A 21,557-nucleotide genomic window follows, 5' to 3' on the forward strand; every position below is an offset into this window, starting at 1 on the left:
GTCTCTGCTGATACTCCTGCATGCGTGCATCCCTTTCTATGGCAGGAATAATTTCTGCAAATTTACTTTTGTACCGGGGATCTAACAGTGTGGCAACCCAGTAGTCAGGATTATTTCTAATTCTCACAATTCGAGGTCATGTTGCAGGTAGTGCAGCAAGAAGGCACTCATGTGTGTTGCGCATCCAGGAGCACCAAGTCCCTGTTGTGTTGGTGGCGAGGTAACAATCATGCTTCCTTCCTCTGTCCTCTCCCCCCAACCTCGCACAACAGAAATGTGATCAAGGTCTCCCTCATCTGATGAGTCTTCCATCAGTTCGTCCTCCACTTCTTCTTGGGCTCCTGCACCTTCCTCACTAGTTTGGCTGCTACCATGCGCCCTGGTAAAATCATCTCCCCCACCCTCACATGCCTGCCGCCCTGGTGCTGCCGACCGTCTGGACCTTGCAGATGTTAGCCCTTCCGCATACAACTCCTCCTCCTCTACTTCCTCCACCTCCTCTTGTGCCACCACCTGACTCCGAATTCTGTTTAACATGTGCTCCAGCATGTAAATCACCGGAATAGTCATGCTGATAATGGCATCGTCAGTAGTGTTGAGCCACCCCCGTAGTGTTCGAGTTCGGTTCGGTTCGTCGAACACCCGTGTGTTCGCCGAACTGTTCGTCGAACTGTTCGTCGAACACCTTCGAACACCGTTAAAACCAATGGCAGGCAAACAAAAACACATAGAAACACATAGAAAACACCTTCAAAGGTGTCCAAAAGCTGACAAACTGCTCAGAAGACACAACTAACACATGGAAAAGTGACAAGTACATATAGTCATGCGAAAAGAAAAGAGGTGGAGGAGTAAAAGGAGGGGGAGACACAGATATAGGCATGTCATGCCCTTCTAAAATCCAAAAAGTGAGAAGCCGAGACGGCCAGTCCGCTCCTGCCCGTGCCACCTCCGTGTCGCCGGGTTTGTGCCAGAGCCGCGGTGAACCCTGACGGCCAGCCCCCCTCTCCCAATACTGGTGCCTGTCCGCTGGTGGGTCGAGAGAGCCCCCCTGTGGTGGAGGCAGCTCTAAGCTTTTTAATTTAAATTGTCCCTCTAATTTGAATGAATACACTTTAAATCCATTTACAAGGATCTATTGGAGGGCAAGTCTCATGCCAGCAGCCGTGTAATTCCAGCTCCAGTAGCGTCCACTAAAGCTGCTGCAGTTAAAAAGCTTTTATAAGGATCGAGCTCGGCTGTCCACCGCAAGGCATCCTAGTGCCAGTCCCAGCCCCTATGCCTTGGGGTGCCTCCTGATGCTCTTCACTAAGTATCCCGTGGTCCCGAAGCATTTCCTTTGAAAAAATTAAGTGTCCAAACTACAGGTGGTGTAGCTTGCTTAACAGCCGGGATAATCCGCTGACTAGCAGACACTGCTACTAGGCACAAAGTATTTCCTGGGCTAGATGCAGTTAAAAATTTGTAAGTAGATACTCTCGTTGGATGCTGAGAAAGCATTCCATAGAGTCTCCTGGCACGCCATATATGATTCTCTTAAAAAGCTTGGGGTAGGGGTCTAGGGGACCCTTTTATAGCCAAAATCACGGCCCTGTATCACAATACGTCACCTAGGCTGAAGATAAATGGAACTGTAGCACCGAGGGCTCGGTTGCTACAGACGTATTGCACCTCACCCAGAGGTGTGATATCTCACTCTCAGATAAGGATGGAGTGTGGATCAGGACCCGACACCTGCATGCATTACACCACATTGCCGTGGGGCAGGGCGACCAATATGCCCCTGAGATGGGCACGACAGTCCCTGTCCCTGGCTGGAGTGGGGGGAGGGAACACTGAGGAAGGGGAACCCTGCAGTGCAGGAGCAGGGAGGAAGCAGTTCCTGGGTGCATTGAGAAGGGAGTATAAAAGGTGGGCACCATCTTAGTTCAGTGCAGAGAAGTCTGAGCAGAAGTGGCAGGGAGCAGGGGCTCTGCATGAGCTCTGCTCCGGAGGCGGGCCTAGTAACAGAGGCCCAGGCCTGCAAGAGGGAGAAGGAAGGAAGAGGAGCGGAGAAGGCTCCAGGAACGAGGAATGAAGGGATCCCAGGGGTGCGGACGGGCGTGTCGCCACCGCACGCCCGAATCCACCTGCGTGGAGGGGTCAGGCCAAAGGGGGAGACCGGTCCCCGAACTAGTGGAGGCAGGAAACGACCCTCAGCTAGAAACCGGAGGCTCTGACATTTTATGTGGCGCAGCCCCTTGCTCCACCCGCTAGGAAGGCACCACATAGGGTCAGGGAAACTGGCGCCAAGTTTACCAAGAGGAGGCCCGAGGCAGCCGGACAGAAGTGTTGGTAAGAAAGGCCAGACAAAGGACACACAAAGGGGGTCCTGTGAAGCGCTCCAAAGTTATCTGGGAGTTGTCTGAGCCCCTCACCTGGTGAGCACAGTACGACGTGGGCAGCCGTTACCTGCAGACGTGGTCTGGATAATAAGAACTGTGAGTAAAGGCCCTGAACTGCATCACTGACTCCGTGTCGTTACTGCTGCTGCCCTGCACCATCACCCCCATCCTCCGCATACACTGCCCTGAGGCTATACTCCTCCCGTGGGGAGTTATGCTACGCTCTGCTGCACCCACAACACCAGCCTTAGCGGTCTGCCCTGTAGCGGCGGTTCACTCTGACCGCAATCCACGGGTGGCATAGTCGGACATTTAAACATCAAAACCACATAAATAGTTCCGCCACTGGTTTGACCGCCCTGAGCCACGGAACCGGATCGCCGCCACGAAGACTACAACCACCAGCATGCACCAAAAAGGGTCCGGCTCCGGGTGTCCCAAGGCCCAGGGGGTGCGTCAGAACATTTTCATCACCTTTCACAATCACCAATGGGACAAGGCAGGGATGTCCTCTGTCCCCTCTCTTATACATCCTAGTGACGGAGCACCTGCTCTCATCAATTCGCCATAACCCCAATATTAGGTGGATTGAGGTGGGAGGCACCGAGTACAAGTGCTCTCTATTTGCTGATGATGTCCTAGTATATATCACTCAATCACATATATCCATCCCTGCTGTTATGGCTGAAATAGATCACTTTGTTACATGGTAAAATTTTAAAATCAATGCAGCGAAGTTTGAGGCCCTCGATGTCTCCCTCCCTAAATCCATATAGGATTCCATCCAGTCCAACTTTCCCTTTGCCTGGCCCTCACAGGGTATCAAATACTTAGGAATTCCTATTCATAGAGACCTCTCCCATCTATGTTATCTTAATTTTGGGCCCTTTATTGAACAATTCCATACAGACCACGGTTGGCAAGTTAGAACTGTAAGATTCACTACGTGAACCACTGGTGTTTTGTGGAAAAGCACATGTACACCGCGTTCCAAATTATTATGCAAAAAGTGTTTAGGAGTGATAAGGGAAGAATTTGTTTGTTTGTCAGTTAAACTCATTGATGGTGATGTGTGTCAGGGCTCTTTATATCACTGTAAGCAATTGCAGACACCTGTGCTAATTAGTTTGGCAGGTGTGTCCAATGAAAGGCAAGACTACTTAAGAAGGCTCTCTCACATTATTAAGCAGCCTACATTTTCTGCCAAAATGGGAAAGAAAAAGGATGTGTCGGCTGCTGAGAAGCAACAAATTGTGGAGTGTTTAGGTCAAGGCATGACTACAATCAACATTGTGCGATGATCAGGATGAAGTGTCTTGGCAATCAAGAAGTATGTAGCTGATTCACAGTACACACGTGTGCGTGCTGATAAGGGCAAATTGAGGACTCTTTCCTACAGGCAATTACGTCAGGTTGAAAGAGCAGCGGCAAAAAAGCCTTGTCATAGCAGCAGACAAGTTTTTGAAGCTGCTTGTGCCTCCAACGTCCCCCGAACAACAAGATGCAGGGTCCTTCAGAGGTTTGCAGCTGTGCATACGCCATCCTGTCGACCTCCTCTATCCACTTCACACAAGCAGAAACGGCTCCAGTGGGCCAAACATTACATGAAGACTGATTTCAAAACTGTTTTGTTCACGGATGAGTGCCGTGCAGCGCTCGATGGTCCAGATGAATGGAGTGGAGGATGGCTGGTTGATGGACACCCCACGCAAACACGGCTACAGCGCCAACAAGGAGGAGGTGGAGTAATGTTTTGGGCTGGAATCATGGGGAGAGAGATTGTCGGCCCCTTTAGGATCCCTGAAGGCGCTAAAGATGAACTCCATAATGTATGTGGATTTTCTCAAACAGCACTTCCTGCCATGGTTCAAGAAGAAGAACCGTGTATTTCACAGCAAGATCATTTTTCTGCATGATAATGCACCATCTCATGCTGCACATAAAACATCTGCATCTCTGGCTGATATGGGCATAAAAGGGGACAAACTTATGGTGTGACCCCCATGCTCCCCTGACCTCTACCCCATTCAGAACCTTTGGAGCATCATTAAAAGGAGTGTCTATGATGGCGGGAGGCAGTTCACATCTAAGCAACAGCTCTGGGAGGGTATTCTGTCCTCATGCAAAACAATTGAAGCAGAAACCATCCAAAACCTGACAAATTCAATGGACGAGAGAGTTCAGAAGCTCCTTTCGAACAAGGGGTCCTATGTGAAAATGTAACATCACCTAGAATAAAGTTTTGAGTTGAAAACTGTTTGATTTCAGTTTCTAACAACCTGCTAATGCTTATAATTTCAAAAATGACCATTTTTTGGTCTTTATTAAAATGAAAAGGTTGATCGAAAAGTTTGGGGGACCTAAGAGTGTGGCAACCCAGTAGTCATGATTACTTCGAATTCTGACAATATGAGGGTCATGCTGCAGGTAGTGCAGCAAGAAGGCACTTATGTGTCTTGCGCATCTCGGAGCCCCAAAATTATTTTCCGGGCTAGATGCAGCTAAAAATTATTTTTAATTTTAAATCTGGTGAAGCTTATTATAGATGGCCTAATAGGATCAGTGCTGCACACTGCTACAAAGCCCAAATTATTTTCCAGTCAAGATACAGATAAACATGATTAGTAATTTGAAAGCTTAAAACGGTTGGTAGGGTGATTTTAACCAATCATCAAGCTTTTACTCTCCCCAGGATGACACAGGGGTAGAAAAGTTGTTTCGGATCCATGATTTGTTCATCTTTATGAACGTGAGTCTGTCTACATTATCAGTGGAGAGCCGCGTGCGCTTATCTGTCAGCACACCACCAGCAGCGCTGAACACACGTTCAGACAGAACGCTGGCTGCGGGGCATGACAAGATCTCCAAGGCGTAAGTGGCTAGCTCCGGCCATTTATCCAGATTGGAAGCCCAAAAAGAGCAAGGGTCCAGTGACACAGTCGTGGCTTCAATGTTTACTTGGAGATACTCCTGTACCATCGTCTCTAGGCGTTGACTATGTGTCAGACTTCTTGTCTCCTGTGGCCTTGCAAAGGATGGGCTAAAAAAGTGGTGAAATGATTCCGCAAAATTGATGTTACCAGCAGATACTGTGGTTCTGTTACGGTTTGAGTGCTGAACACTTGACGGTCCCACGGTTGGCAAGTTGGAACTGTGAGATTCACTACGTGCACCACTGGTATTTTGTGGAAAAGCACATGTAAGATTCTGCAACAGTCTCTGCTGATACTCCTGCATGCGTGCATCCCTTTCTATGGCAGGAATAATTTCTGCAAATTTACTTTTGTACCGGGGATCTAACAGTGTGGCAACCCAGTAGTCAGGATTATTTCTAATTCTCACAATTCGAGGGTCATGTTGCAGGTAGTGCAGCAAGAAGGCACTCATGTGTGTTGCGCATCCAGGAGCACCAAGTCCCTGTTGTGTTGGTGGCGAGGTAACAATCATGCTTCCTTCCTCTGTCCTCTCCCCCCAACCTCGCACAACAGAAATGTGATCAAGGTCTCCCTCATCTGATGAGTCTTCCATCAGTTCGTCCTCCACTTCTTCCTGGGCTCCTGCAGCTTCCTCACTAGTTTGGCTGCTACCATGCGCCCTGGTAAAATCATCTCCCCCACCCTCACATGCCTGCCGCCCTGGTGCTGCCGACCGTCTGGACCTTGCAGATGTTAGCCCTTCCGCATACAACTCCTCCTCCTCTACTTCCTCCACCTCCTCTTGTGCCACCACCTGACTCCGAATTCTGTTTAACATGTGCTCCAGCATGTAAATCACCGGAATAGTCATGCTGATAATGGCATCGTCAGCACTAAACATCTTCGTCGCCATTTCAAAACTGTGGAGAAGGGTGCATAGGTCCCTGATCTGAGACCACTCCTCCAGCGTGATTTGCCCCACCTCTGAATCTCGTTGGCCCAGGCTATACGTCAGAACGTATTGCACCAGGGCTTGTCGGTGCTGCCACAGTCGCTGCAACATGTGCAGAGTTGAATTCCACCGGGTAGGCACATCGCATTTTAGCCGGTGAAGTGGCAGGCCCAACGACTTCTGTAGAGATGTAAGTCGCTGAGCTGCGGGATGCGAACGGCGGAAGTGAGCACACAGCGACCGTGCCCTCTGCAGAAGGCCATCTAGTCTGGGATAGTGGGCTAAAAATTGCTGGACAACCAGGTTCAACACGTGAGCCATACAAGGCACGTGTGTGACATTGCCCCGGCGAAGGGCCGCACCCAGGTTTGCAGCATTGTCGCACACGGCCTTCCCTGGTTTCAGGTCCAGTGGAGACAACCATTCATGAAATTGGTTCTCCAGAGCTGACCACAACTCCTCAGCTGTGTGACTCACATTTCCCAGACATTTCAATGTAAAAACCGCCTGATGACGTTGAGCCCTACTGCCAGCATAGTAAGGAGGTGTGCAGGATCCCTTCTGCGCAGTTAGAAAGCTTGTGGCATGACCAGACAGGCTTTGGGTGCAGGTGGAAGACCGAGAGGAGGTTGAGGAGGCAGAAGCAGTGGAGGAAAAATGACATAAAGAGGATTGACGCACAACTCGTGGGGACGGCAAGACTTGGACAGCAGCCCCTTGTCCTGCTGTCACCATAGTTACCCAGTGCCCAGTCAGCGACATGTAACGCCCCTGTCCATGCCTACTCGTCCAAGTGTCTGTGGTGAAATGCACCCTGTCACACACAGAGTTTCTCAAAGAAGCGGTGATGTTGTGTGCGACATGCTGGTGGAGCGCAGGCACACCTTTCTTTGAGAAGTAGTGCCGACTGGGCATCTGGTACTGGGGCACTGCGACGGACATAAGGTCTCGAAAATCCTCTGTGTCCACCAGGCGGAAAGGCAGCATTTCTGTAGCCAAGAGCTTGCAGATGGTGAAATTCAACCTCTTAGCTTTCTCATGGCTAGGAGGAAATGGTCTTTTACTTGTCCACATCTGAGGGACCGAGGGCTGGCTATTGTGCTTAGACGGGGTTGATAAGGGTGTCCCCGGCAAACTGCCGGTCTGTGAGGAAGATGCAGGCGGACATGTTAGGTTGCCTTGATCCAAAGGTGGTGCTATCGATGTCGGACAGCGCTCAAGACCAGCTGGTGTTACCACCTCCAAAGAAAATGATGACCTGCCAATCACGCTGGCTGTTGCGGGTAAAGAGGTGGCAGGTCTGCGCCCCAAAACAGGTGTGACTGCTGTCCCCCCAGTCACAGAGGATGAAGAGGCCGCGGATGCACAAGATATGGCAGACGGTGGTTGGCCCGGCCGGCTAGACCGCATTGTAGCACACTGAGCTTCCCACTGCAACTTATGCTTCATGTCCATGTGCCGGTTCATGCATGAAGTACTCAAACTATGTATTTTTTGGCCTCTACTTAGCTTTTGCTGACAAATGTTACAGATAACACGAGTTGGGTCATCTTTATCGATCTGAAAAAATGCCCAGGCTATGCAAGGCTTAGCACCCATGCGACCTGAAGAGCCACCACGACTTGTGGTGAGAGGCAGAGTTGTGTTTGAGGATGCAGTTGTTGACGTGCTTCCAGTACTACGTCTCTGTCCAGGAAGGCGCAACCTGACCTCGTCGTCACTAGCATCTTCCTCCACCTCCTCTGCTGACCTCATCTCTTGGCTGACTGTGGGTTGACAGTAAGTGGGATCTCCGACCTCATCATCATCACCCTGTGCGTTATCACACCCGTCGTCCTCAGAGCCAACCTGTTCCTGCCCTGACAAAAAACTAAAGTTGTAGCTCCAATCAGGTATTTGAGTCTTATCATCGTCTTCCTCATTGTCTCCACCAACAGGAGTTACAGTTTGGGAATGAGGGTCTACATTATGGTCAGAACCTTCTGCGTCTGGTCCTGGATCCGACTCATAAAGATTCTGGGCATCAGTGCAGATCATTTCCTCGTCTGGATTCACAGAAGCGCTGGAGTCGACCTCTGATTCCCAGGCTATAGTATGAGTAAACAGCTCTGCAGACTCAACCATCTGTTCTACCTCATACTCAGACGGGCAGCTGGAGATTTGGGAGCTGTGAGGAAGCAAGTGCGATTTGGGTGACACCTTTGAGGACTGGAGTATTTGTGATGTTGAAGTTGATGTGGAGGAGAGCCCACTTAAAGGAGCACTTGATATCCGTTGAAGCACCTGCTGTTTTTGTGCCTCATCTGGAATTTGTAGCGACTGGCGTGGCCGTAAGAAAGGGATCTTATCACATTGTCCGCTAAAAGAAGTAGACATTTTAGTTTGGCTGGAAGATGGTCTTTCTTCTGCACCTACCCCACGGACACAACCTTTTTTCCCCTTCCCAACACGCCTATTCCCCTTTCCACCAGCAGCAGGCCTTTTTCCACTCATTTTGGTGGTTAACTAATTCACAACTCTGGAGTTGTTTGCACAAAAAAACAATGGATGGTAACCGAGCAGAGCTGAGTGGCCAAACTGTGGTATTAGGCCAAAACTATTGGCTGGGTTAGATGCAGAAAAAAAATATTTTTAATTTGCAACCTGATGGAGGTCAGTATAGATGGACTAATAGACCAAGTCCCACACACCGCTAGAAGCCCAAATATTTTTTCAGAGCTAGATGCAGAAATTTTTTTTATTCAATTTGCAACCTGATGGAGGTCAGTATAGATGGACTAATAGACCAAGTCCCACACACTGCTAGAAGCCCAAATATTTTTTCAGAGCTAGATGCAGAAAAAAATTATTTTTAATTTGCAACCTGATGGAGGTCAGTATAGATGGACTAATAGACCAAGTCCCACACACTGCTAGAAGCCCAAATATTTTTTCAGAGCTAAATGAAGAAAAAAATTATTTTTAATTTGCAACCTGATGGAGGTCAGTATAGATGGACTAATAGACCAAGTCCCACACACTGCTAGAAGCCCAAATATTTTTTCAGAGCTAGATGCAGAAAAAAATTATTTTTAATTTGCAACCTGATGGAGGTCAGTATAGATGGACTAATAGACCAAGTCCCACACACTGCTAGAAGCCCAAATATTTTTTCAGAGCTAGATGCAGAAAAAAATTATTTTTAATTTGCAACCTGATGGAGGTCAGTATAGATGGACTAATAGAACAAGTCCCACACACCGCTAGAAGCCCAAATATTTTTTCAGAGCTAGATGCAGAAAAAAATTATATTCAATTTGCAACCTGCTGGACGTCAGTATAGAAGGACTAATAGAACAAGTCCCACACACTGCTAGAAGCCCAAATATTTTTTCAGAGCTAAATGAAGAAAAAAATTATTTTTAATTTGCAACCTGATGGAGGTCAGTATAGATGGACTAATAGACCAAGTCCCACACACTGCTAGAAGCCCAAATATTTTTTCAGAGCTAGATGCAGAAAAAAATTATTTTTAATTTGCAACCTGATGGAGGTCAGTATAGATGGACTAATAGACCAAGTCCCACACACCGCTAGAAGCCCAAATATTTTTTCAGAGCTAGATGCAGAAAATTTTTTTATTCAATTTGCAACCTGATGGAGGTCAGTATAGATGGACTAATAGACCAAGTCCCACACACTGCTAGAAGCCCAAATATTTTTTCAGAGCTAGATGCAGAAAAAAATTATTTTTAATTTGCAACCTGATGGAGGTCAGTATAGATGGACTAATAGACCAAGTCCCACACACCGCTAGAAGCCCAAATATTTTTTCAGAGCTAGATGCAGAAAAAAATTATATTCAATTTGCAACCTGATGGAGGTCAGTATAGAAGGACTAATAGAACAAGTCCCACACACTGCTAGAAGCCCAAATATTTTTTCAGAGCTAAATGAAGAAAAAAATTATTTTTAATTTGCAACCTGATGGAGGTCAGTATAGATGGACTAATAGACCAAGTCCCACACACTGCTAGAAGCCCAAATATTTTTTCAGAGCTAGATGCAGAAAAAAATTATATTCAGTTTGCAACCTGATGGAGGTCAGTATAGATGGACTAATAGAATGATGCTATGCCCAAAAGATTTTACTTCACTAGGTGCAGTAAAAAAATTGGTATTCTATACACAGGTGGTATATCTTGCAACACAGATAGGCTACTCCACTGACTAACACACTCTGCAATAGGCCAAAAAGGATTAGCTTTGCTAGATTCAGCCAAATGCTGTGAAAAAAACTTGCACAGCACTGGCACAGACCTGCCTGGCAAAAACTGATAGGAACTGATGTAACCTAGTCCTGAAAAGGACTCCAATTACAATTAGTCTTTACTCCCACAATCTATCTATTTAAGAGCACAGACCTGCCTGATAAAAGTCGTAGGAAATGCTGTAACCTAGTCCTTAAAAGGACTGCAATCACAACTATTCCCTACTCCCAAGCTATCTGTATATTTGTGCGAAAATTGGCTTGAAATTAACAAGGTATAGCGCACACAGCAACAGCGGTGCCGTCTAACACGCAGCTGCAGCAGTGAGAAAATGGTGGCGACGGGGAAAATGGCTTGGTCTTATAGGGCAAGGACATGTGACATACACTGCCAATCACACATGCCCTTGCTTGTGTGAAAAAAAGCACTTCGCTCCGTGTGTGCGCTGCTGATAGGCTGACAGATTGCACCTCCCCACTGCAAATGCGGGAAAGAGAAAAAAAAATGGAGATCTTCATTGTTCCTGCAGAGATCCATCCCCTGCCCCTCCCCCCGCCCCGCTGTACACTCAAACTGCGTATTAACATTAATTTTCATCATTACTGAGAAAAAATCCAGTTATGATTTTGGTGCACGAACAGTTATCGAACATAACCTCGAACAGCCGAATTTTTCTCAAATTGTTCGTGTTCGCCGACCGGCTCGAACACCGCCCAAAACAGCTCGAATTTGAGATTGGCGAACAGTTCGAGTAGAACAACGCTCATCTCTACTCCTCAATCCCCCAATCCCGGTATGTGTGGCCTCCTCAATCCCCCAATCCTGGTATGTGTGACCTCCACAGTCCCCCAATCCTGGTATGTGTGGCCTCCTCAATCCCCCAATCCTGGCATGTGTGGCCTCCTCAATCCCCCAATCCTGGTATGTGTGGCCTCTTCAATCCCCCAATCCTGGTATGTGTGGACTCCTCAATCCCCCAATCCTGGTATGCGTGGCCTCCTCAACCCCTCAATCCTGGTATGTGTGGCCTCCTCAATCCCCAAATCCTGGTATGTCTGGCCTCCTCAATCCCCAAATCCTGGTATGTGTGGCCTCCTCAATCCCCCAATTCTCGTCTGTGTGGCCTCCTCAATCCCCCAATCCTGGTCTGTGTGGCCTCCTCAATCCCCCAATCCTGGTATGTGCATCCTCCTCAATCCTGGTATGTGTGGCCTCCTCAACCCCACAATCCTGGTATGTGTGGCTTCTTCAATCCCCAAATTCTGGTATGTGTGGCCTCCTCAATCCCCAAATCCTGGTATGTGTGGCCTCCTCAACCCCCCAATCCTGGTATGTGTGGCCTTCTCAATCCCCCATTCCTGGTATGTGTGGCCTCCTCAATCCCCAAATCCTGGTATGTGTGGCCTCCTCAATCCCTCAATCCTGGTATGTGTGGCCTCCTCAATCCCCCAATCCTGGTATGTGTGGCCTCCTCAATCCCCCAATCCTGGTATGTGTGGCCTCCTCAATCCCCAATTCCTGGTATGTGTGGCCTCCTCAACCCCTCAATCCTGGTATGTGTGGCCTCCTCAATCCCACATTCCTGGTATGTGTGGCCTCCTCAATCCAAGTATCCTGGTATGTGTAGCCTCCTCAATCCCACAATCCCTGGTATGTGTGGCCTCCTCAATCCCCAAATCCTGGTAAGTGTGGCCTCCTCAATCCCCCATTCCTGGTATGTGTGGCCTCCTCAATCCCCCAAATCCTGGTAAGTGTGGCCTCCTCAATCCCCCATTCCTGGTATGTGTGGCCTCCTCAATCCCCCAAATCCTGGTAAGTGTGGCCTCCTCAATCCCCAAATTCTGGTATGTGTGGCCTCCTCAATCCCCAAATCCTGGTATGTGTGGCCTCCTCAACCCCCCAATCCTGGTATGTGTGGCCTTCTCAATCCCCCATTCCTGGTATGTGTGGCCTCCTCAATCCCCAAATCCTGGTATGTGTGGCCTCCTCAATCCCTCAATCCTGGTATGTGTGGCCTCCTCAATCCCCCAATCCTGGTATGTGTGGCCTCCTCAATCCCCCAATCCTGGTATGTGTGGCCTCCTCAATCCCCAATTCCTGGTATGTGTGGCCTCCTCAACCCCTCAATCCTGGTATGTGTGGCCTCCTCAATCCCACATTCCTGGTATGTGTGGCCTCCTCAATCCAAGTATCCTGGTATGTGTAGCCTCCTCAATCCCACAATCCCTGGTATGTGTGGCCTCCTCAATCCCCAAATCCTGGTAAGTGTGGCCTCCTCAATCCCCCATTCCTGGTATGTGTGGCCTCCTCAATCCCCCAAATCCTGGTAAGTGTGGCCTCCTCAATCCCCAAATCCTGGTATGTGTGGCCTCCTCAATCCCCAAATCCTGGTATGTGTGGCCTCCTCAATCCCTCATTCCTGGTATGTGTGGCCTCCTCAATTCCCCATTCCTGGTATGTGTGGCCTCCCCAATCCAAGTATCCTGGTAAGTGTGGCCTCCTCAATCTCCCATTCCTGGTATGTGTGGCCTCCTCAATCCCCCATTCCTGGTATGTGTGGCCTCCTCAATCCCCCAGTCCTGGTTTGTGTGGCCTCCTCAATCCAAGTATCCTGGTATGTGTGGCTTCCTCATCCCCCCAATCACTGCACACATAAAACAATAAACACTTATACTCACCTTCCTTCCTCACCTCTGCTCCAGCGCTGAGTCGTGTCTGCAGCAGCTCATGTCGGCATCTGAGCAGCGTGCGCTCTCAGAAGCCGAGGTGAGCTGCTGCCGGCACATTCACTCCTCTCCACGCTGGGACTATGGGTGTGGAGAAGCGCGAATATGCTTTCTCTTTAGCGGTGGGCACTGACAGCAGGAGCCGGGGCTCAGCGCTCCTCCGTGCCCGCTACTAAAGAGAATGAATAGTCCGTCTTCTCCACGCCCATGGGAGTGGAGAAGAGGGAATATTCATGTCCCTTTAGCAGCGGGCACATGTGATAGCTGCAGCAGCGGCAACGGCGTGTGCCCCGCTCCTGCACTGCCGCAACCCGCTCCTCTGCCGCCACAACCTCCTACTCACCTATTCTCCTCGTTCCCACGCTGCTTGGGGCCCTCACGGGCCCCCTCCGGCCACGGGTCCCATAGCAGTGGCGTGGTCTGCCTCCATTGGCGGTACGCCACTGCCTATATCCCTGGTACTAATAATGTTAAAGCCGATGCTTTATCTTGCAGCTTCTCTCCTGCGGTCGGTGCTGAGGAGGAGGAGAGCATTTTCGAGAAAGGACTATTAGGAAATTTACTGGCGCCATACAAGGGGTTAATAAGGGGAAACTCCTATTTAGACCTTGCAATTACAAACATAGAGAACTGGAGCCAAATATCCCACAGTATAAAAAGACATTATCAGAATGAATCAATTAAAAAATATCCTTTTTATTAATACATAGCATTAAAAATCTTCATCAAGAATAGAAAAAGTGTACACATATAAATATAGATAGTGCATTTAGGAAAAGTTTTACGGTAATGACACAAGAAAAAACACATGACAGAGAGCAGAAAAGTCGTGTGAATCAAAATACTAAAAATAGTATAAAGTAGATAGTAGAGATAATAATGAGCAGCGAGTCATGAAATAGTTAACACTACTAGGAAAACATACTCCTTCAAAGTGATTACAGAGAAGGTCCTGCCTATTGTGAGCTCTGTTCCAGAGTTTCAGATATAAAGTGAACTAAGTATGTTTCTATCTGAAAAAGTTGCAAATGCATTTATCTATATACAAATCGGCTGAGTAGTAACCAGCTGAATATGGAGCAGAAATAGCAGGACCAAAACTATAATTTAGACACGCTTACCCTCAGAGTAATAAACCTGTCCTAACTGTCACGTAGCCCCGATGCGCATTTCGCGTATCTTGCTTCCTCAAGGGACTTTAGTTTTTGGTGGCCTGGATGGCAGAAAGAAGTCATCAAGTGGGTGCGTCAATGTACGGTGTGTGCTAGGTCAAAGGCTTCACATTCTCCTGCTGCGGGGTTGGTTTGCCCTCTGGAGGTTCCTAGTGCGCCTTGGACGCATCTCACAATGGATTTTATTACTGATCTGCCTGTGTCCGAGGGTTTTACTGTCATCTGGGTGGTCGTCGACCATTTTAGTAAGATGTGTAAGATAGTAAAGCGTTTGTTAAGGAGATTGTCAAGCTTCATGGCGTTCCCACAGATATTGTTTCTGATAGAGGACTTCAGTTTGTGGCTCGCTTTTGGCGTGCTTTTTGTGACAGGTTGGGAGTCCATTTGTCATTTTCTTCTGGGTATCATCCTGAGTCTAATGGACAGACTGAAAGAAAGAACCAGGATGTAGAACAGTTTTTGCGTTGTTTTGTGGCGGACAATCAAGAGGTGTGGTCTGAGTTTCTTCCTCTCGCAGAATTTGCTCTTAACAATCATACATCCTCCTCTGCTGGGTGTTCTCCTTTTTTTTGTCGTACTGGGAGACATCCGCCTTTTGGTTTGATCTCCAAATTGGGGTCGGCGGTGCCGGAGGAGGAGAATTTCTCCGGTGATTTGGAGAGTTTGGACTAATGTACATTGCAACCTTCAAGAGGCTAACAAGAAGTCCAAGAAGTATTTTGACAGGAAACGTAAGGAGATTTTGTTTACTGTGGGTGACATGGTTTGGTTGTCCTCAAAGAACCTGCGGTTGAGGATTCCCTCTAAAAAACTGGATCCTAAGTTTGTGGGTCCATTTAAAGTGCTTCAGGTTGTTAAGTTGGATGTCCCTACTTCCTGGAAGACTAATCCTGTGTTTTGTTACGGATCCGGGAGGTGGAACCTCTGTGCTGCGGTGCAAGGAGGGACCCAGAGGGGCGTAACTAAGTATCAACTCAGACTGCCCCTGGTCGTACGGCGGCTAACGACTCCGTGACCAGGGAGGGACCGAGCAGAGGGACCAGGTGCTACTCTGGGGACGACCTTGTAAGGGAGCAGGTGACTCCCACGGTACAGATGGCAGGGACTGACCGGAATTGCAGATTGGCACCGCAGGCAGGCTGGCGGGCAGAAGCCTCCAGGTAGGCTATCAGGTAGACACGGCAAGTGACGGCAGGAGTCTCTAGGTAGGCTCGGCAGGTGGTCACGGCAAGTGATGGCAGGTGCTTCCAGGTAAGCGGGCTGGCAGGCACGGCAGGTAACAGGCAGGTGCTTCCAGGTAAGTGGGCTGGCAGGCACGGCAGGTAACAGGCAGGTAACAGGCAGGTGCTTCCAGGTAAGCGGGCTTACAGGCACGGCAGGTAACAGGCAGGTAACAGGCAGGTGCTTCCAGGTAAGCGGGCTGGCAGGCACGGCAGGTAACAGACAGGTAACAGGCAGGTGATTCCAAGTAAGCGGGCTGGCAGGCACGGCAGGTAACAGGCAGGTAAGAGGCAGGCTAGCAGTGGGACCTGAGGGCTGAAGCATAGGTAAGTATACTGTGCGACAACTGTTGCTCGGGCACCTCTATTTTGGAGGAGGTGCCTTATATATGGGAGGACCCTCGGCTATTGGCCGAGGAATCCTTAGGACGGCGCGCGTGGCCCCTTTAAGAGGGAGGGATAGCGCGCGTCCTAAGCACAGTGCCCGGGGAGCTGCGCGCGCCGGCAGCAGGAAGAGGAGCGCTGGAGAACGCAGAGCAGGGAGCGTGGAGAGCGAGGAGGTGAGTAGGACGGCATCTCTGCCTGGCAGGGGGCAGAGACGCCAATGCTACAGTACCCCCCCTTTACGCCCCCTCTTTTTTAGGCCAGAAAGGAATTTTTCAAGGAGTAGCGGGGCATGAATGTTCTCCCAGGGTTCCCAAGTTCTCTCCTCTGGGCCAAACCCCTTCCAATCCACTAGAAAAAGGGTCTTTCCTCTTACCCTCTTAGTGGCCAGAATGTTCTCTACCTCAAAAACGTCCTCAGCGGAAACCGGAGCAGGGGAGTACCTAGATTGTTGGAAAAAGAGTTAAACATAACTGGTTTGAGGAGAGATACATGGAAGGAGTTGGGAATCCGTAAGGTGGCCGGGAGTTTTAACTTGTAGGCCACTGGGTTGATTTTTTTGAGAACTTCAAATGGACCGATGAACCGAGGGCCCAACTTTTAGGAGGGTATTTTGAGTCGGACATGTTTGGAAGAGCCAGACTTTATCTCCCGGGTGGAATTGAGGCGGATCCAGACGTCTCTTGTCAGCCTATTTCTTCATCCGCTCGGAGGACTGAAGAAGTGCTGACCTAGTATTTTCCCAAACGGTGGAGAATTCGCTGACAACAGCCTCCGGTTGTCCACCGAGGCGGAGATGGGAAACGGAATCCGGGGAAGTTGACCGTAGACCACGAAGAACGGGGAGTTAGAAGTAGATTCACTCTCATGGTTGTTGTAGGAGAATTCGGCCCATGGTAGGAGCTCCACCCAATCGGTATGGTGAGCGTTAACAAAGTGCCGGAGGTAGCTGCTAAGGATTTGGTTGATACGCTCCACTTGGCCATTGGACTGTGCATGGTAGGCAGAGTTGAAATCCAGGGTGACATCCAGTAGTTTACAGGTAGCTCTCCAGAAGCGTGAGGTGAACTGAACCCCTCGATCCGACACAATGTGGAGGGGTAGGCCATGGAGACCGAAGATACGATGGAAGAAATCCTTGGCCAGCTCCGATGCAGACGGGAGACCGGGCAGAGGGATGAAGTAGGCCATTTTAGAGAAGCAGTCGGCGACCACCCAAATGACTGTACAACCGGCAGAAAAAGGGAGATCAGTAAAAAAGTCCATGGCAATGTGCTGCCATGGGGCAGCAGGTACGGGAAGAGGCAGGAGGCGACCGGCTGTAAGATGTCTTGGAACTTTGTTGCGGGCACAGGACGAACAGGCCGAGACGAAGTCTACCACATCCTTGCGCAGGGTAGGCCACCAGTAATGCCGGGTAATGAGCAGGAAGGTTTTCTTTTGGCCAGCATGGCCGGCTAGTTTAGATGAATGACCCCAGTCAAGAACCTTCTCACGATCTGGTACCGCTACAAACGTCTTACCGGGTGGAAGACGAGTCAGATCCAAGGGGGCCACATTCATTACTTTGGAGGGGTCGATGATGTGCATAGGCTCCTCATCTTGATCGGAGGACAGGAAGGATCGGGACAAGGCGTCTGCTTTGACATTCTTGTCCGCCGGGCGGAAATGTAGGACGAAGTCGAAGCGGGCGAAGAACAAAGACCACCGGGCCTGACGCGGATTGAGTCTTTGGGCATTCTGGAGATATGCCAGGTTTTTGTGATCCTTATAGATGATCACCGGGTATAGAGCCCCCTCAAGCAGGTAACGCCACTCCTGCAGTGCCAATTTAACGGCTAACAGTTCTCGGTCTCCTATTGAGTAGTTGCGTTCAGACGAGGAGAAGAGTTTGGAGAAGAAGCCTCAGGTTACCATTCTCCCGGATGAAGACTTTTGGGTGAGCACCGCTCTGGCTTCGGAGGAGGAAGCATTAACCTCCAGGTAGAACTGTTTGTTGCAGTCCGGATGGTGCAGCACTGGGGCAGAGGAAAAGGCTTGCTTTAAGGAAAGGAAGGCCTCCTCAGCTTCTGGTGACCATTCCTTGGGATTTGCTCCCTTACGGGTGAGCGCAGATATGGGAGCAGTCCGGGAAGAGAAGTGCGCGATGAAGAGACGATAGTAGATGGCGAAGCCCAGGAATTGCTGAATCGCCTTCAACCCCTCCGGACGGGCCATTTTAGGACAGCAGAGAGCTTCTCGGGATCCATTCGTAGGCCTGTCTGGTAGATTACATAGCCCAGGAATGGAAGAGAGGTCTGATCGAAGAGGCACTTCTCGAATTTTGCATAGAGGTGATACTGCCTGAGCCTAAGCAGGACCTGACGAACATTCATCCGGTGTGTGGGAAGATCCGGAGAGAAGACCAAGATGTCGTCCAGGTACACCACCACGCAAGAATATAGAAGGTAACGGAAGATGTCGTTGACTAATTCTTGGAAGACGGCCGGAGCATTGCAGATACCGAAGGGCATCACACAGTATTCACAGTGACCGTCTCGGGTATTGAATGCCGTCTTCCACTCGTCTCCTTGACGGATCCGGACCAGGTTATACGCCCCACGTAGATCTAGCTTGGTAAAGATCCTAGCTCCCCTAAGACTGTCAAACAAATCGGAGATGAGCGGCAGGGGGTATTTGTTTTTGACCGTGATTTGGTTGAGTCCTCTATAATCAATACACGGGCGTAATGAATAGTGTTGAACGAGCACTAAAATGCTCGGGTGCTCGAAGCTCGGGCCGAGCTCGCCATGATACTCGGGTGCTCGACCCGAGCAACAAGCCCAATGTTAGTCTATGGGAGACTCGAGCATTTTTGCGGTGGCACCCCCGGCAGTCTTTTAAAAGCCTAACAAGTGCCCAAAACGATAGTGACAGTGCTCAAATGACAAGGGGACAGCATGGGGATCGCCCCAGGAAGCATTTCTGACACCCAGGTCACTGCTGTCAACAACGTGGTCAGAGGTATTAAGCCACTTTTACAGGCTCACAATAAAATGTTCAAAAACGAAAGTGAAACTTTTTTCCTGTGAAATATGTTAAGGAACATCCTTTCCAGGGTAAAGACTTGTGTATAAGTTAAAATAAATGACCAAAAACAAAAATACTCCTCCACACCTTCGGCTATGTTCACAAGTAGCATTTTTTATGCATTTTTGCACTTTTGTATTGCTTTCAACTATGACAAATGCATTCACCGTGAAATGTCATTTTAACATTTTACAACCTTATCTGGCCATGTGCTGTGTGACACATGCATAAAGTGCTGAAAAGACAAGGGAACAGCATGGGGAAGACCCCTGGAAGCATCTCTGACTCTCAGGTCACTGTCTAAAAGTGTGCCCATCATAAGTGATCCTTACCGCATCAGAAGATGCAGACTTGCAACTATCCCCATGCAAGTTCTAGTCCCAGGGCAGTGTTCAATTGTACCTCCCCCATTCCTTGCAATACAAGCTCAAGTATGCAGCCTGCCACCCACCCACCCCCAGGCTGCAATACCATACTGCTTGCTTGCTTGAACTTGAAATTGGGCCTTTTAGGCATGTGGAGGCGGAATCTGGCCACCACGTCATGGCTGTGTTGGCGGCCTGGAATCCATACTCAGTCCCCAGCCACCCGGCGGCCGGGTGTCCATACTCAGTCCCCAGCTGACCCGCGGCCGGGTGTCCACACACGGTCCCCAGCCGCCTGGGGGCAGCCGGGTGTCCATAAACGGTCCCCAGCCGCCCCTATTTCTCCTTGGAACATCCCCCCACACACTTTTCTTAGCCCGGCCTGCTTTAGGCAGCATTGGACGAGCCCACCAGAGAACCAGACTCCTCCGGTGGGCCCTGACTTCTCCATCGGTGGAGTTGAGAGTGCCAAGGTGAGGAGCATGATGATGATGACAGAAGTTAGCATCTGCTATGTTTTCTTTTAATGCAAGTGTAAGTGTGCAGACTGCCACCCACCCACCCCCAGACTGCAATTCCATACTGCTAGCTTGCACTTGACATGGGGCCTTATAGTTTGGAGGAGGCCGAAGCTGGCCACTACCTCATGGCTGCTTCGGCAGCGAGGTATCCATACTCAGTCCCCAGCCACCCATATTTGTCTTGGTGTGCCTTATACATAACATTAAGCGCGTATACCAAAACATTACCTGTGCCCTCCCCAGTGCATTTAGTGGGAAGGAGAGCCTATTCCGCTGTAGTGTGTGCATGCCAAACCCCTGTTCATGGTACATGCGAAGATGCCTCCCACCTTACACCTGTCGTTGCAGACTTGCAACTATCCCCATTCAAGTTCTTGTCCCAGGGCAGTGTTCAATTGTACCTTTCCCATTCCTTGCAATGCAAGCGCAAGTATGCAGCCTGCCACCCACCCACCCCCAGGCTGCAATACCATACTGCTTGCTTGCTTGCACTTTAAATTGGGCCATTTAGGCATGTGGAGGCGGAATCTGGCCACCACGCCATGGCTGTGTCGGCGGCCTGGTATACATACTCAGTCCCCAGCCGCCTGGTGGCCGGGTGTCCCCGCTTGCTCCCCAGCCTCCAGGGGGTGGCCGGGTGTCCATGCTCGGTCCCCAGCCACCCCTATTTGTCCTGGTAACCTTTCCCACACTTTTCTTAGCCTGGCCTGCTTTAGGGCAGCATTGGCCGAGCCCACCGGACTATCAGACTCCTCCGGTGGGCCCTGGCTTCTCCATCAGGGGAGTTGAGAGTGCCAAGGTGAGGAGCATGATGAGGATGATAGAAGTTAGCATCTGCTTTGTTTTGTTGCAATGCAAGCGCATGTATGTAGTAGCGGCTAGGCCTGAGGTGGTCAGCATTTTGGCGCATATCCTACCTCCTCCGAGGATTGCTGGATGTTTTCCTGCTACTATCCAAGTTCTATGACTCCAGTTAAAACAAAGCTTCAGGTGATAAATGATGGATGAGGTAGTGGCAAAGGAGAAAGAGCAGGAGGAACAGGGACCATTCACATCAATATCAGGCCAGTCAACCAGATATGTCTTGTAGGATATGTTTCTGTAACAAAAGGAGCGGTTCGGCTACCCAGTTATAGGGCATACAGTGAGTGCAATGCCTACCAAAAATTTTGAGCCACTCCAATGCCCCTTGGAAATGACATGGAGGTCAGAGGGCGTTAACTAAACTTTTTTTTCCATTTATAGCAACTGGGTCTCCCGTGCTCTGTTGGCCTAAGCAGTGAATGGAAGGCTTTCCAAAAATTATGAGGAACTGCAATGCCCCTTACAAGAGCCATGTGTGGCACCCCAGGGGTCTGGTCACCACAGTAATAGAGATATTACGTCGGAGAGCAAGTGGGAGGTTTCCAGGTCAGGATCCCTTAAACATGCAACATCCTCCTGCCCCAATCCTGGGAGGGGAGAATTCTGCCCTTATAAACTGGATCTGGGGCGGGGTTGAGTGAGTCAGAGAACAGTCAGAGTCAGAGTGAGAGCAAGGAAAGTAACAGCAAGGAGCTCTGTAGGAGCTAGGAGCTAAAGACCAGGGCTGGAAGCTGA

Source organism: Phyllobates terribilis, unplaced genomic scaffold, assembly GCF_046119375.1.
Source record: "Phyllobates terribilis strain yellow unplaced genomic scaffold, ASM4611937v1 Scaffold_2__4_contigs__length_985480577, whole genome shotgun sequence".
NCBI lineage: Eukaryota > Metazoa > Chordata > Amphibia > Anura > Dendrobatidae > Phyllobates > Phyllobates terribilis.